At 32.8% G+C, this 6566-nt stretch overlaps 1 long non-coding RNA gene across 1 annotated transcript; it reads left to right on the top strand.

Annotated features, from left to right (window-relative positions):
• The first annotated feature begins 3489 nt into the window (after window positions 1-3489).
• On the top strand, window positions 3490-4154 carry LOC149635021 (uncharacterized). Its single transcript, XR_016372390.1, has 2 exons — window positions 3490-3600; window positions 3661-4154. It is a non-coding gene; the product is annotated as an uncharacterized LOC149635021 (long non-coding RNA).
• Window positions 4155-6566: the final 2412 nt, after the last annotated feature.

The following is a 6566-nucleotide window of genomic DNA, read 5'->3' as shown; positions in this document are numbered from 1 at the left end:
TCGATGTTGTACGCAGCGTGTTTTACAGGTTGTAAAAGAAAATGTCTGTTTAGGTGGGTTATTACTTATCCTTCCCATAACTGTACCTGTAGGAATTATTTGTGGAATGTTATCTATGAACCCAGGAGTAGCGCTTCTTGGTTTTTATCCTGTACTCTTACCTATTTTAGATCAGAATTTTTTTAAAACAGGATTGTGTCAATGGTGTAAAAAACAAATCAAAGGATGAAATAAATTTTTTAAAAAACAATGTTTATTTGTATTGATTACATCACGATTAAATTCTGCGATAAATATTCCAAAAAATTGGAAATAAATTTAAAAAGTGTCTTTCCATCTGCTCCAAGTCTTGATGATAATAATAATCAATAGCGTCTTTTGAAAATACATTAAAAGTGGGGTCATACGCTAATCTCAAGTTTCTATCTTCCAAAATACTTGGAAGATATGGAGATCTTGTAATGAGACTAAATTTATTTTTAAATTTTTCGAAAGTGAAAGTTAAATCCATTAAAGAATGATTATATTTATGCAATTCTTCAATAACTACGCTAATATATAATAATTTTAACAAATTAACAGTATAACTAACAGGTGTAATAATATATTTAATATGGGGGTCGTCATTGCATTGTCTGTTCTTTATAGTCAAACGAGTGTTGAATTCATACAAAAGTTTTATAATTGCAGTATTTAATACCGATTCAACACTCGCTTGATCGTGACACACATACCCTAAAACGTACGCTGCTCGATAACATTGATCAAGTTCATTAGGGTCGTATTTATGTATACTTCCTAGTTTACATGCCGAACTACAAACGTAGCGTCCACAATCTCGGGTATTGATAGAGGTCCATTCAAACCATTCACCATTTCGTAAGCGGGGAGATACACTTCGATAGTAAGATATTTTAACAATGTGGTTGGTCCACAAGTTTTTTAACATTTCGCGACGTACAAGTTTATTAATAACATGCTTTGATATTTGGTTGTTTCCTTCAAACTTTATACGATTGTTCTCAATTTCGATCAAACATAATGTACCTAATCGAGGTATCGCGTTTGCACCTTCTGATTTAATACTAATAGGTTTGTAACACACGTAACTCGAAAACCGATGATTTATATTTTTACGTGATTCAATACCAAAAACGTTCTCCATTTTTGAATTTTTATTTCACCAAAAGGTAAAATTATTTGTCACTATCTCGTAAATTATAATTGACAGTGTTCTTTCTGGGGTTAAATTCTTCGATAGTAAAACGAAAAATTTGGAAAATTACGTTTTAAGATTTTATCTAGTTTTTCCAAGTCGTTGTTGAAATACGTTAAGTGGTCATTTTTAAACATTGTAATCATCGGGTTATAAAATACACCGCTAACACCTTTAAACGGATGATGACGGTGTACGAGAAAAGCAAACTTTCTTGTATAATTTTTAAAAGTGAATGTCAAGTCCATAAACGAAAAATTGAATTTGTTCAATTCCGTAATTGCAGAATATAAATACGCAAATTTCAAAAATACTACTGAAAAAGTAGTAGGAGAAAAGTTACCAACAAAAAGCGATTGGTTTTTTACAATTAAAGGAGAGTTTAGTTCGTATAAAAGTTTGATTATAGCGGTGTTAATAACTGCTTGAACACTATCACTGTCGTGACACACGTACTGGAAAATATAGGCTGCTTCATTCGAATGCTGACAACGCCACTGTTTTTTGGGATCGAATTTATGAATTCGACCAAGTTTACATTCTGTCGTAACAACGTGACGACCGCAATCTCTAGGATCGATTTGACACGACTCTATCCACGCGTGTGGCCAATTCAAACGCACGACCCTGCTTTCATATACGTTTTTTAACATTTCCCGACACACAAGCTGTTCGATAGCGTACTTGGCAATTCTCTTCTTTCCACCAAATTTTTCACGATTATCCTCAATTGTGATTAAACATAACGTACCCAGTCGCGGTACTGCGGGCACAACATCAACATGGATACCAAGAGCTTGATTAAAAACGTAACTCCCGAATTGAGGCATAATTACCAATCCCAATCTTCACCTTCAAGTTCTAGGAAAGATGGATTGGCATTTTGAAAATCTTCGTAAGATTTATTGGTGGCATTCTTTGAAAAAATCACTTCAGACACGTTATCAATGGATACATTGTCACGAAAGTGCCCGGTTTTACAAAAAGAGTATCGAACCTTAAAAAATGTATTCCTAAATCTAGACAGTGTATTTGATAAGGATGATTTAGAGTAATTGCCGAACCGTAAAGAATCGATTACAACACTAATATATAACAGCTTCAAGAAATTTGAGCTGAAGCTGTTAGATGTTGCGTAATTCTTGCGAAATGGGTTTTTATACGTCAGCGTAGAGTTGCATTCGTAAATGATTTTAACAATCGCCGTGTTAATTACTGCTTGAACAGCCTCACTGTCGTGACAAACGTATCCCAGAACGTAGGCCGCCTCTTTTCGATGTTGACAACGCCAGTTTTGTTTGTTATAGTACTTATGAATCCGACCTAGTTTACACTCCGTTGTAGGGATGTAAATACCACAATCAACCGTATCGATTTGACATAATGAGTCAACTGTACAGAAAGTGACCCAAGATAGTTCTACAACATAACTCTCCCGCTTGTTTTTCAAAATTTCTTCACAAACGAGTTTTCTAATCACTGTGTGAGTTATTTTATACTTTCGCGCAAATTTCTGACGATTGTCTTCAATTTCGATTAGACATAACGTCACTAACCGAGGTACGTTATTTTTACAATCATGTTCAATAATATTTTTTTCATTAAAATTGTACGAATAAATTTCTCTCATTTTTTGGGGAAGCTACACAAATAATAGTTTGGTTCCTCTTCACTGTCCCAGTATGAACACTCTTTTTCTTGGCGTTGAGCTTTGTAACAAAACTGGTTACAATTGATACAAAAAAACTATTGTCCAGAATCGCGTAAGCGTTTTCAATATTGGTGATTAAAACTTTACCGTATTGTTTATAAATGGCTTTTTTAAATTTTTCACAATTATTGTTAACGCAGTAATGAATTTCACCACCAATAGATGAGAAACTAGCAATATCGTCTTTTTCACAAAAAAGACAGTTTAGATCCTGACCACTCTGTAACTCAGTTTGGCCTGTGGTATTTAATTCCGAAAATTGTTTTTCATTCAAGTCTGTGAAAAGTAATAATATCTTATAAGAAACACGTACGTTGTGAGGGCCTCTTTTAAAATTATACATTTATAATATGCACCCTTCTTAAAACGACTGATAAATATTTTTCGATAGGGACGCTCATTAATATTTACCCTTCTTTAAAATCGTTAATACATAAAAAACCAACAGTTAAATATTTTTTCAAAGAAAACTAGGGATGACCTCGACGCTCTTTACAAATTCCTAACTAGACTTCTTAAGCTAACAACCTTGAACGGATTTCAAAGTTTCACATCATAACGCAAAAAACTTTAAGTTTGAAAATATCTTCATAGATAAAGTCTAGAGTACTAATAGAAAAATGTGTCCAGCAAAATCTTTTGACTCAAACGCTGCTCAACCGGTTGAGGAATTGTAAGTTATTTTAGCTAGCAAGTTAAAATTATTTTTTAATACCGGATCTATTTTATATAGCGCTTTACCCCAACTCTGGGATCTCGATGATGAATTGGAAGTAGAACCAATCATCATCCACGAGGAGCATGATATCCCAGATGGGGTGGAGGAGGAAATAAACGAATTAATCGCGAGTATTGATATGTTCGCCGAAGCGGACGACCCCGATGTGGTCTCTACCGAATCATCCTCGGATGAAGAAACGTAAGGTTTTAAATAAGTTTGAGGAATTGTAAGATACCTAACAAGAAATTTTTAAAACAGCGAAAGCGAAGAACTTTACAACGCAATGATTCAAGAATACCCATGCATGCAAATTTATTTAAAGTAAAGCAAAATAAATTATTATCTAAAAATTAATAAACTAATACATGTTTTTACAGTCTTAAATATCCCTATCCTACATTGTGTTCTTGTTGTTTTTCCACCGAATTTAATTCTCATGTCATTTTTCGTACTATTGAATCCCGCTATATTTTATACTTTTGCGCTACTCCTAATTGCCCTCTTTTCCGAACTATGCCTTACCTGGGATCAGTCTAATTTCTATCCAATTAACATTTTCCTAGACACCTATTTCCTTTCTAAATATAAATCACACCGACTTCCCCTATACGAAAAAGATCTACAAATTGACTTAAAGTAAGTTGGAAATGAGTCTTATTGTATATAAAAAACTAATTTTAACCTATTTTTATAGTTCTACCTACGATATTCCTACTCGCTGCCCTAATTGTTATTGCCGTACTCCAAACCACTACACTATCAGGGAAACTGTCTGCGTTCCGGAACGACGTACAACTGTCTACAAGCTCTACTTCTGTCCTATTCGAGAGTGTCCTTTATACCAACATCTCATCTGCTTCTCCTATCATCAAAAATATTATCCTGTTCATATTTTAAATAATTCTCATTTCTGTTTTCTTATTGATCGTAGACGCTTACCTAAATTATTATCTCAAACTAATTCACAATAAAAATATATATATTATAACGAAACTTGTCTCTTATCTTTTTATATTAAGCTTAAACACTCTATAAGAATCCCCTCTCTTAAACAACCGTAGTGCCAAACATTTCTTAAAAAAGTAGTTAACCTTGACAACGCCTAATAATAATTCTTTTGAAATAGTAGATATCTCGGGGAAAACTTTATCATTTTCTTTTAACGCTTCATCCGAGAAAGTCTTTTAAAAAAACATGGGTCTCCCTAGCAATAACGAAGAAGCTTCCGAAAACTAGTACGTTATTCTATCTTGGTAGTTTCTTATAGATTTTAAAGATTTGTCTTTTATACTATAGTTCTCAAACTCCGGCTACTTTGGATTTTCCGCGTCAAAATGAAATGGAATTGGCTAGTATCTATCGGTAAGCGAAAAAATCTATTTTTACTATAAATTTAAAAAAATAATAGTTATATACATTTTGTAGATTTAACTGTGCTTTTTCTGAAATCATGCCTTGCTCTAACTGTTTTTCGTCGCAATATCATATTGTATCCGATACTGTATTAGCTATTAATGGAATTGTTGACGCTTACTATTGTACTAATGTTAATTGTGTTTATTATTTAAAATAATTTTGCTATTGTACACACTCCATTTGTTTTATTCCTTGTCGCGGGTATTACGACGATTGGAGTACGCGATATGCCCAATTCTTGGGCTTACCACTATTTTTATAATGTTTAAATATATTTTTACCATTTTTTCAAAAAACATATATTTTTATTATTGTAATTTACAAGTGATTAAAAAAGATTTTTTAAAATTCAATTAAACAGTACGAAATCATTTGTTGAATGCTTAAAACACATTGAATATTTTGAGGATTACGTAAATTATTTTCGAAAGATTTTAACAGATCGGTTAAATTTAACGTGCTGCAAAATGCGTGTAAGGTAGTTTTATACTCGCGTTTAACATCCAATAGTTTTTTTTCAAAATCACCCAAAAGAATTCGAAAGGTGAGTAGCATATTTTTTATGAAAATTCTTTGATTTATAATAAAGTTAATATGGGTTGAAATAAACCCGTTTACGGGGTCTTGCATAATAAGCGTAAATACTTCGGGTTTAATTGTTACTGGAACGCTTTCGTCATACGTAAAGACAAGACCCAAACTCGTAATAGATATATAGATGTTCTGACAACGATAAAATTTAATTGACGATATCTGCATACAGGCCGCGAATTCAGATTTACGTTTGTTCAAGATGTACCATATTTTATACGGTATTAAAATAAAGTTTCCACTTTCAACAATAACTGTTGGTTCTACGTCTCTTCCCCGCGGACAAACAGTTACCGTTACACCGCTTTTTGTTAAGTGTAAGTTCAAATCGCGAAACATAGCCATATTTTTATAAAAATAGTATTACTCACAACACATCACGGGTATTTTTATTCAGGAACGAGCAGTGCAGTTTCAAACATTTACTTTCGATTGACTTTCCTAACAAAAACTCGGGGTCTTTTTATAGTAAAATATCTCCACTTAAAAATTCCATAATATTACCCTTAAGCGATAGAAATTCTTATACCTGATAATTACGAGAAAATAAGTTTTTGACCCTTCGACCTTTTTCCAAAAATATCATCCATTTTAAGATCGGAGCACCTTTCCCCCGAAAAATCCCTGTTTAAATTCCCACACTTTTTCGTTTTTTATAAAACCATTAAATTCCAATTAAAGCTTTCCATCTGTGTAGGATGTGTATTGGAAAGCGTCTTTAGCCTTCTACATAAACTCCACCCAAATCGAAGCAAAAAATACTTCTCGGTAATTACACCCAGGTGCATCGTATAAAAAAGCAATTATTTTTTTGATACAATGTAATTTAAAAAATATATTTTGTAACCTAGGGGAATTCAGGTGTTCCAATCGTATATCTAATATCATTAAAAAGTATACCCGCAGCCAGA

This window comes from Phalangium opilio, unplaced genomic scaffold, assembly GCF_054372755.1.
Source record: "Phalangium opilio isolate 3A_F unplaced genomic scaffold, DU_Popi_V2 ptg000095l_1, whole genome shotgun sequence".
NCBI lineage: Eukaryota > Metazoa > Arthropoda > Arachnida > Opiliones > Phalangiidae > Phalangium > Phalangium opilio.
This window is presented reverse-complemented; position numbering and strand designations above follow the sequence as displayed.